The sequence below is a fragment of the Sphaeramia orbicularis genome, chromosome 7, assembly GCF_902148855.1.
Source record: "Sphaeramia orbicularis chromosome 7, fSphaOr1.1, whole genome shotgun sequence".
NCBI classification, from domain to species: domain Eukaryota; kingdom Metazoa; phylum Chordata; class Actinopteri; order Kurtiformes; family Apogonidae; genus Sphaeramia; species Sphaeramia orbicularis.
Window position 1 is genome coordinate 48,743,134 of NC_043963.1, and position 8,699 is coordinate 48,751,832.

Genomic DNA, 8,699 nt, shown 5'->3' on the forward strand with positions numbered 1-8,699 from the left:
GTGGATTCAAACCCCACTCTTCTGCATTGTAGCCTGTAGCATTACCCACTGAGCTACTGTATGTACCAACAGTATTGAAAAGTGACCGATTTTCTATCTGTTTGCTTTGAGTCTTTTGGGATGGGATGCTTAGTCCTGTGGGTGGTGCATGGGCACAAAATTTCTGTGCCTGAGGCTCTCCTATCTCTTGTATTTGGGGGGGGGGGGGCTCTGCTTTGCACGTGCTATTTGTAATATAATCGCTTGTATGTTGAAGGGAGTTAAATCTGAGTCTAATAATCATGAACTGTCTATTCAAGCAGCATTTGGGTCTGCACACCACAGAAACCCATGGGCAGCCACAGAAGGTATTTGATTTATTGTTATACAGTTGGAACTATAGACCTGTATGACATGTGCCATGGAACACAGCCAGTGGGTGAGTGAGTCACACAAAGTTGTCAAACATGGGCCTATATCTAAGTGGTGTGTGTTTTAGCCATGCAAATTTTTTATAATGTACATTATATATCATATGTTTCTATCATTTCAAATTCCAAATTATACATCAATGTATATGACAATATATACGACACTTTCTAGATGTATACTGACATATGAACTCATTATTTTTAGGTTCGATTTTATAATAAAATATATTCAGTCACACAGTCGACTAAATCTCACAGAAAGCGGTTGCGCTCACAAAAGCTGAAAAAAACAAACATATTATGACTACATTAACAAATGAAAGGTATATTTGGTGTACTACGTAACAGAAACATTTCATGACAAGTTAACATGATAACTCTTTAATAAAGGGAGGAGAAAACACTGCCTCTAAAATGTTCACAAAAGATCATGATCTCACTAAACCGTTGGCTACACTTTATTTTTTAATCACCAGTGACCATGTGTGCTGTCATCAGATATGTAATGCTAAAAAATAAAAATGATCATATAATGATTAAAAAAAAAAAAGATTTGATTCATTCAAGAAAAACAAAATCTATCAAATCTATGTATTTTCATCCAAAACATACAACAGGAAAACACTAAAGACAAACTTGACTGTTTCTCTGTGGGAAATGAAAGTCTGAAATAATCCATATATACAGGATTTCTTCACACGTGACTGATTAAAGTTAAGATGACAGATTCAGGTCTTCATTTATATCAAGAGGCTTCACTGTGTTATGTGTATAAGATGTATATAAATGTAACTCCACCTCTAGAAGGGGATGAAACTCTTCAGTACACCAGAACCCTAGAGATACTGCAGAGCCACTGGTATCCTGGCCATAGTGTTCAGCCATAACATAGCCCATGTTTCCATGTGAGTCTGGGGAGTTCTTTTGGTTTGTCTAAACCACAAGGGATTGTCTCAAGGAGATTTCATCATATGTACAACCTGTGTGCTGCTCATCTTAACCTCCTAAGACCCAGCTATGGGTTTTCTGTCCACATTTGTGGACAAGAGTTTCACAACTTTATACAAAAAAAAAAGAAAAAAAAAAGAAAAAAAGAAAAGAAAACGGTCCCCCACAAAGGACATTCCATAAAAATTTTAAAAACTGCATCTGAAAAAACTGTTGCATCATGATGTTTCCAATATAGGCACTAATTTAATAAAAAAACAAAAAAAGCTTGTACTTTGCTGACATTTCCTGGGTCTTAGGAGGTTAAGTATTCTGAAGCATCTTCTTAATCTAATTCTGTCATCATAAAATCATCAGTACAGAGTAAGGACACCACTCAAAGAAATGGGCACGAAAAAGATTTAGGTGTCTATGTGGACACTGGCCTGAGTTTCCGCACCCACTGTCAGAAGGTGGCAGCACTGGTAAACAAGCTTGTGGGATTTGCCAACAGGGGTTTATATATTTGGATAAAGACATTTTCTTGCTGCTTTATAAAAGCCTTATCCACCCAAAATTAGAATATGCATCATCAGTGTGGTCCCCTCAATATATGAGAGACATCGAGGAAGTGGAAGCAGCATAGAGGCGAGCAGTAAAACTAGTACCCGGGTTCCAAGCCTTAACATATGAGGAGGGACTGAAGCTGCTGGACCTCCCAACCCTCGCAATGCATCGTATGAGGGGTGATGTGATTCAGGTGTATAAATATCTTCATGGGGAATATCACATAGACTGTAAGCAGATGTTACCACTCAGGAAGAACGGAGCGATCACCCACTCTGTTATGACTACAAAGTGACTGATGTGTATTGAGAGATTAATTTGGGGGCGTATAGGTTTCAGCCATCATGCCGTATTTTTGTACTGTACTGTATTGTATTATATTGTAGATAAATTGTGATCTGTAAGTTGTAACCCAGATAGCAAATATTTTGGCAGTATTATGGCATACATTTGGAATTTTTGGCTTTCTTTTGGCGTTATGAAAACCTTTAGTCTTAACTATGGTATGACTAAGGTTATCCATAATAAATATGGAGGCACCAACAATATATGACTGAGTTATGGCATATGTCTGGTTAACCAAAAGACTGGGCAAAGAGCGGGATCAAGTATAGGGATGGTGTGGCATGTTTATGGCAAGCCAGAAGATTGACTAAAGAGCGGCAACATTTTATTCCATATATGGACATTTTTTGGTTGTGTTTTGGCATATTTCTGTAAAGCCAAAACACTGCGCAATGAGCGGGAATTTCTACCCAGAAGAAAACCCCACTTCATTTTAAAAGCATGATTTTTCACCCAGGAAAAAAGGCATCTGGAGGAGCCCACCTGCCCTGACAGAACTTTTGCAGTATGCTATCGACGCTTGGAACAAGTGCAGGTAGTATGGCTGTCGGTTCTGTCGGTGGAGGACATTGATATTTACCTATTTGGATTTTTGATAACAGGACACCTTCTAATTGGTCTTGGAGTTGCCCTGGTTAATCACAAAGTTGGAAAGACAGCAGCACACATAGAGACCCCGCTGCTGTCAATCGAAATTAAGGAGCACTTCGGAGCGGTTAGTGACAACGTGAAGGTATTACAGCGGATGGTGGCACAGTCGGAGGATTGCATGATGAGCTGTGGACTCACACAAAAGTTGGATTACACGGCTGGACAGACTGTGGATGCGCTCTGGCAAATCGCAGGACTAAGGGAAAAGGACGAACTGTGCAGGATCTACCTGCTCTGAAGTGATGAGTAATGCTGAGGCCCAGTTAAAACAAAAATTAAGTTATAACTAAATTAAGTATAAAGCAAATCATTTTTTCCTTGTTTAATTCTGTCTCTCCTGGGAACCAGTAAAGCAGTTGGAGCCACCCTTGTCTAATCTGTTCCTTTGCAGTCCAAACATCCTTCCAAGGTCAAGATTCAGGACTGAATGAACTGATAAAGGACAGAAGTCTGAGTCTCTTATTTTTCATACACAAACAGACTTTCAAGGACTCACTGTATACAAGCATTTATACCCCCCCCCCCCCCCCGACCTCCGTCTGCCTCATAACATTCTTCTTCTCTTCCTGTCCCCCTCCCACAACCAAATCCATTGAAAAAATTCCACCACGTGACCATGTGTACTGTGTTTATAATGCCTTATGTATGTGATGTATGTGCTTGCATTATCTCCACTGTAATTCTTTTGAACGATTTGTGTTGGGCGCATGTGCACGCAGCGACCGGCAGTGAGCGAAAGCTTGCTGCAAAACAAATGCACCCACGGGTACAAATAAAGTCACCTTGAACCTTGAACACAAATTTTGAGTGAATTTTGGCCTCCTTTTGGCCTCTCTTTGGGTCAGTTTTGGCTACTTTTTGGCTGGATTATGGGGATTTGGGGCTTTGCTGGGACAATTATGGCTATATTTTGGAAGTCCGCAATTAGTTTTGGGTGAATTTTGGCTTCCTTCTGGTTTGATTTTGGCTTGCCTATTTTGGGCCGTTTAGGGCCCATACATCCACCCAGAACTTTGTCAAAATGGCATGCCAGTTTTGGGCCAGATTTAAGCCATAATGATTTTGCTATCTGGGAATGTACATGTGTAAATGATAAACTGATTATAGTGTTAAAATTGCACTTATTTTTCTGGAGAAATGTCAGGTTGTTCATGTTATTCACATTTTTTAAGGAAACCTTTTACATGTAAACACTTTCAGAATTTAATATTACTTTTTTCACTGTTACTATGGTTACTTCATTTCAGATCATATTGAGATGAATGTGGCCCCTGAACTAATATGTGTTTGACGCCCCTGCTATAAAGGCTTCAACACAGTCAGCTACACGTGTCACGTGACACGTCAGCAGCACGTCGGATGACGCTTCTGAGGAAGACTGGAGTCACAGTCGAAACTGTCAAGCAGGAAACATCTAAAAACTGTTCCTTGTCTGAACAAAAGAAAATAGTATATTTACATAAACAGAAGACAAAATGAACATCTTTAGCCTTACAGTCAGCTAGTGTTAAAAAAAACCCAAAAAAAAACACTTCATCGTGGGCAAGTCATTACCAAGAGATCTCCTTTGGGTAAATATACTTCTGGGCTGTGCTGTACATGTTTATGAGTTATGTTCATAATAAACAAAATGATATAGCCCTATTTTACTATTTAATCTTGCACAATTATCTTCAAAGTCCAGATTTCCCAACAGATAGCAGCCCCATGATTCTCAGACACAAGTGGAGCTCTACAACACAGATGAATTCACTCCATCGGGTTAAAAATACATGAATAACACTGTTGGGAACATGAATTTGTTGCTGCTGTTAGTTATGATTTCCTGACAGTGACAAAAGTAGGAAAAAATCACCAGTTATCATTTAATAAATACAAAGGTGTATTTATCACTGAGTTTAAAACAGGATGTAAAGATAAGGTTTCAGACATTATAATAAAGGCAGGTTTATATGTTGCTCATGAACTGACCAATGGGTCAATGTTTCTAAAATATGCTGTATTCCTCAAATATTCTGCATATTTCTCATCTCAGTAATACACCCCATCGAGTCTACATACAATACATGTTTCTAGGGGGTGAAAATCCACATATTTTTCATTTCTTGTCAGTCTTGAAAAGAAAGGAAATACAAGAGTTTGGAGAGAGGATAGCAGCGCTGCTGACTTGTTTTCCCAAAACTCTTAAACCTACATACACATCTGGCCTTTGGTTGGTTTGTAGCAGTATGTGAAAATGATGAGATTAAGACAAGACAATTATCAACTAATGCAGATGGAGATGATACAGAAGAACAGTGCACTTCATTAAAGTAAAAATGAATTAGACCACTCAGATACAGTTTCATTTGAGGTATTTTTTTTCTAATTTGGCACAAAAATTAACTTGGATTTGGTTGGGACCTGAACTGGTGACTTGTACAGGGTGTACCCCGCCTTCACCCCTTTGTAGCTGGGATAGGCTCCAAGCGACCCCCGTGACCCTAGTGAGGATAAAGCAGGTTCAGAAAATGAATGAATGAATGGTTGGGACCTAACGGAGCACATTTTTAGCCATAACTGCATTTTGACACCAAAAGCAACAAAACAGGTAACTCAGGCCTTGATATTGTCTGTCCTTGATTATTGCCCATTAGTCTGGTCTAATGCCAAAGCAGACTTGATAAAGAAACTAGAAGCACTCGGAGAGCACAGACCTCCGCCAAGGCTGATCAGTAGTAGTAGTAGATTATGACTCAAGACTAGCAGATATAACTGAAATAATGTATGGTTCTTGTTCACATACAAATATTCATACAAAAATGAATCAGTGAAATGCAATATTATGAGCTGTGTCTTATTTGTCCAATACTGAACGACAGTTTAACATAGGTTTCATAGACCCAACTCCTTGTCTCAACACAGTAGCTTGGAAAAGTCACTTCACTATCAGCCCATATATCTACTGGTTTGGACTGAGAGGAAAGAGCTGCAGAGGGGACATGGCTATTTTCAACCCCCCCCCAACTTTTATGTCATATAACATAGTGACTACCACACTGGACAAATAAGTCAAAGCATGTATTACAGGATTTCACTGCTTCTTCTATTTTTTAATGTAAAAATCAGCCTTTTTTTATCTAATAGATGGTTGACTTTTAGAACTGAACTTTTAGAAACAACTTAGATGAATAGGTGTCCAATTGTGTCTCTCTTTGGTGATTGTTGTGCACTTCTGTCAAATGATAAGACAGAAAAACAGAACTACTTTGATGAAAGTGAGCTATAATGACTTCATGCACATAAGTAATCTATAGAAATGCATGTATTTATTAACACATAGAGGAATATCAATGTCATGTGGTTTTTCTAGTCCTATACAGATTGATTCTGCGCAGAAATGATGAATTCAGTGACAATACATATTCAGCCAGTGTTTACAGCACTAGTAAATGGAGGTTCTTCCATCTGAAAATAAAGTGGCACAAAAACATGATAAAAACTTCACATTCTTTACACTTTGAACTTGTTCTATTATAATAATTGATGATAAATTATTTTAAAACCTCCTATTTACATTCCGATCGCAAACATCTACAAATCCAAATATTTCTGTCTTTAAACAGACACACGTGTTTAGCAGCTTTGGAAAAGACCTGAATTATGAGGATTGACATGTGATCTGTATGTTCTGTATGTTCCAAACTGTCGGCAGATATTCATTTCTAATCAATGCTACTGACGATACTTCACAGTTATGAGAAGGCAATGCAGAAGCTGTTTAACTGTTCTGGATGATCTACACCAGATCAACGGTGTAGAAGTGGATTAAGTGGAGTGAAGCATTCTGTTCATCAGTGTAAACACAGCTGCCACGTTCCACCTGTACACACACAACAATATATAGGACACACAGATTCCTCTAATCATGAAAAATGGCTCCTTTGAAAGATACTGGGGCTGGACAACATATCCATTCATTAATTTTCTGAAACGTTTAATCTTCCACTGGGTCACAGGTACTGGAGCCAATCCCAGGTCTCCTTGGGTGGAGGTGGGGTACACCCTGGATGTGTCACCAGTTCACAGCAGAGGTGACATACAGTCACATACAGTGGCAAAAAAAAGCATGTGAACCCTTTGAAATATCTCAGTTCTCTGCATGAAATGGTCCTAAAATGTGATCTGATCTGGATTTAAGTTATTAATATCGACAAACAGAATGTTCTTCACCTAAAACCTCTCAAACAAATATAACATTTCATGGGTTTATTGAACACACCTATTAAACAGTGGGTTTTGTTCTGTGTGAGATATATGACAACACAAAGGTTACTTTTGTCACTTTCTCATTCTCGAAAAATGTGTATAACATTTTTGTGACACAAGTGAAGGCTTTTTGTGACATCTATGCCTTTGGCTTAAATGCATCGTATATCATTAAGCATTAACCCACTAAGACTGGATGCAATATTTGTGTTTATCTTTAAAACAAAGTGAGATAATGTGTACGGAATTTTGACAATTATGTACTTAAATGTGGGCAAATATGTATAAATTTATCAGTTTCATTTTTTCACTTGTCAGGGGTTTCATATCCCTATTTATTAAATTAACATTGTTTGACCTTTCTTGTGTCCATTTCATTGCAATGAAACATCATGTGAATATAATATAATATATGTCACTCAACATAATGTGAATCATCATTTAAAGTATTTTATTGGTTTACCCCTTAGCGAAACACCAAGTTCTATCACACAGTGTACATGTGTGGTTAATAATGGAAGCAGTGGATCTGCTGCAATTGATGCCTTTAGCTATTGTGTTGATTGAGAGATACCTTGTGCTAGAAATGATACACAGTGTATTTAGCAATTCAAAGTAGATGCATATAGCATATAGCATATATCAGGAAAAATATGTGGAGATACCATATTGTCCAGCCCTAAGGTCCAAATAATAGATTTTAAGGTGATTTTCACCACATTTCCCATAAAATGTGAACTTTCACCTCTCAACACTTGCCACTGACAGAACAGAACAGATTATGTCTTTGATGAATACTTGCTGGGCCCAGAGGATTCTCATATTTAAACATAACAGGTCAACAGTGAAAACACTAAGCATGGACAACGCATGCAAACAGAGGAACAACGAATGAGGTAATGTTACTGGACTACATGGAACACAGAAGAGGCTGTTTTGTCTTTCTAACTGGATTTTGGTAAAATAAAAAATACAAACAAAACAAAACGTAACAAGAAAAATATTCAGAGAGCACAGACCTCTGCCAAGACAGATCTGCCCCCCCGATCACCACCAAAATTTAATCATTTCTTCCTTGTGCCAGTATCAACATTTCCTGAAAATTTCATGAAAATCCGTCCATAACTTTTTGAGTTATCTTGCTAACAAACAAACAAACATGCAAACAAACAAACACGCATGCACGCAAACACACAAAGCAAAGCGATCGCAAAGCGTTAAAAAAAAAAAAAAAGCAGCCCAGCTGCGTGCCTCTGTCCTGGTGGCCATGGTCTCGGTGCTGGAGCTAAGTGCTCATCTGGCTGCAGGGTTTGTCCTGCAGCTGCCATGGCAATGCCACATATTTATAAGACTTGACCTGCCGTAGAGCTTGAAGTCTGTTCTTTCTAGCTTCTGACACTAGTTGACACAGATGCCTGTGATAAAGGGCAGCCCCATGGGAACCTTCTTCTTGTACTCCACATAGGCCTCAGCAAAGAAGTGGATGAGGGAGACCTCCTCCTCTTCAGTCCGCTCCTGAAAGAAATACTAGCTGGCTTTGGTGTAGCCCAG

At 38.6% G+C, this 8,699-nt stretch overlaps 1 long non-coding RNA gene across 1 annotated transcript; it reads right to left on the reverse strand.

The window, feature by feature from the left end:
* Positions 1 to 4,855: 4,855 nt before the first annotated feature.
* Positions 4,856 to 5,501, reverse strand: LOC115423146 (uncharacterized). Its single transcript, XR_003935915.1, has 2 exons — positions 5,439 to 5,501; positions 4,856 to 5,308 (listed from the first exon to the last, which is right to left on the reverse strand). It is a non-coding gene; the product is annotated as an uncharacterized LOC115423146 (long non-coding RNA).
* Between the last annotated feature and the right edge of the window lie 3,198 nt (positions 5,502 to 8,699).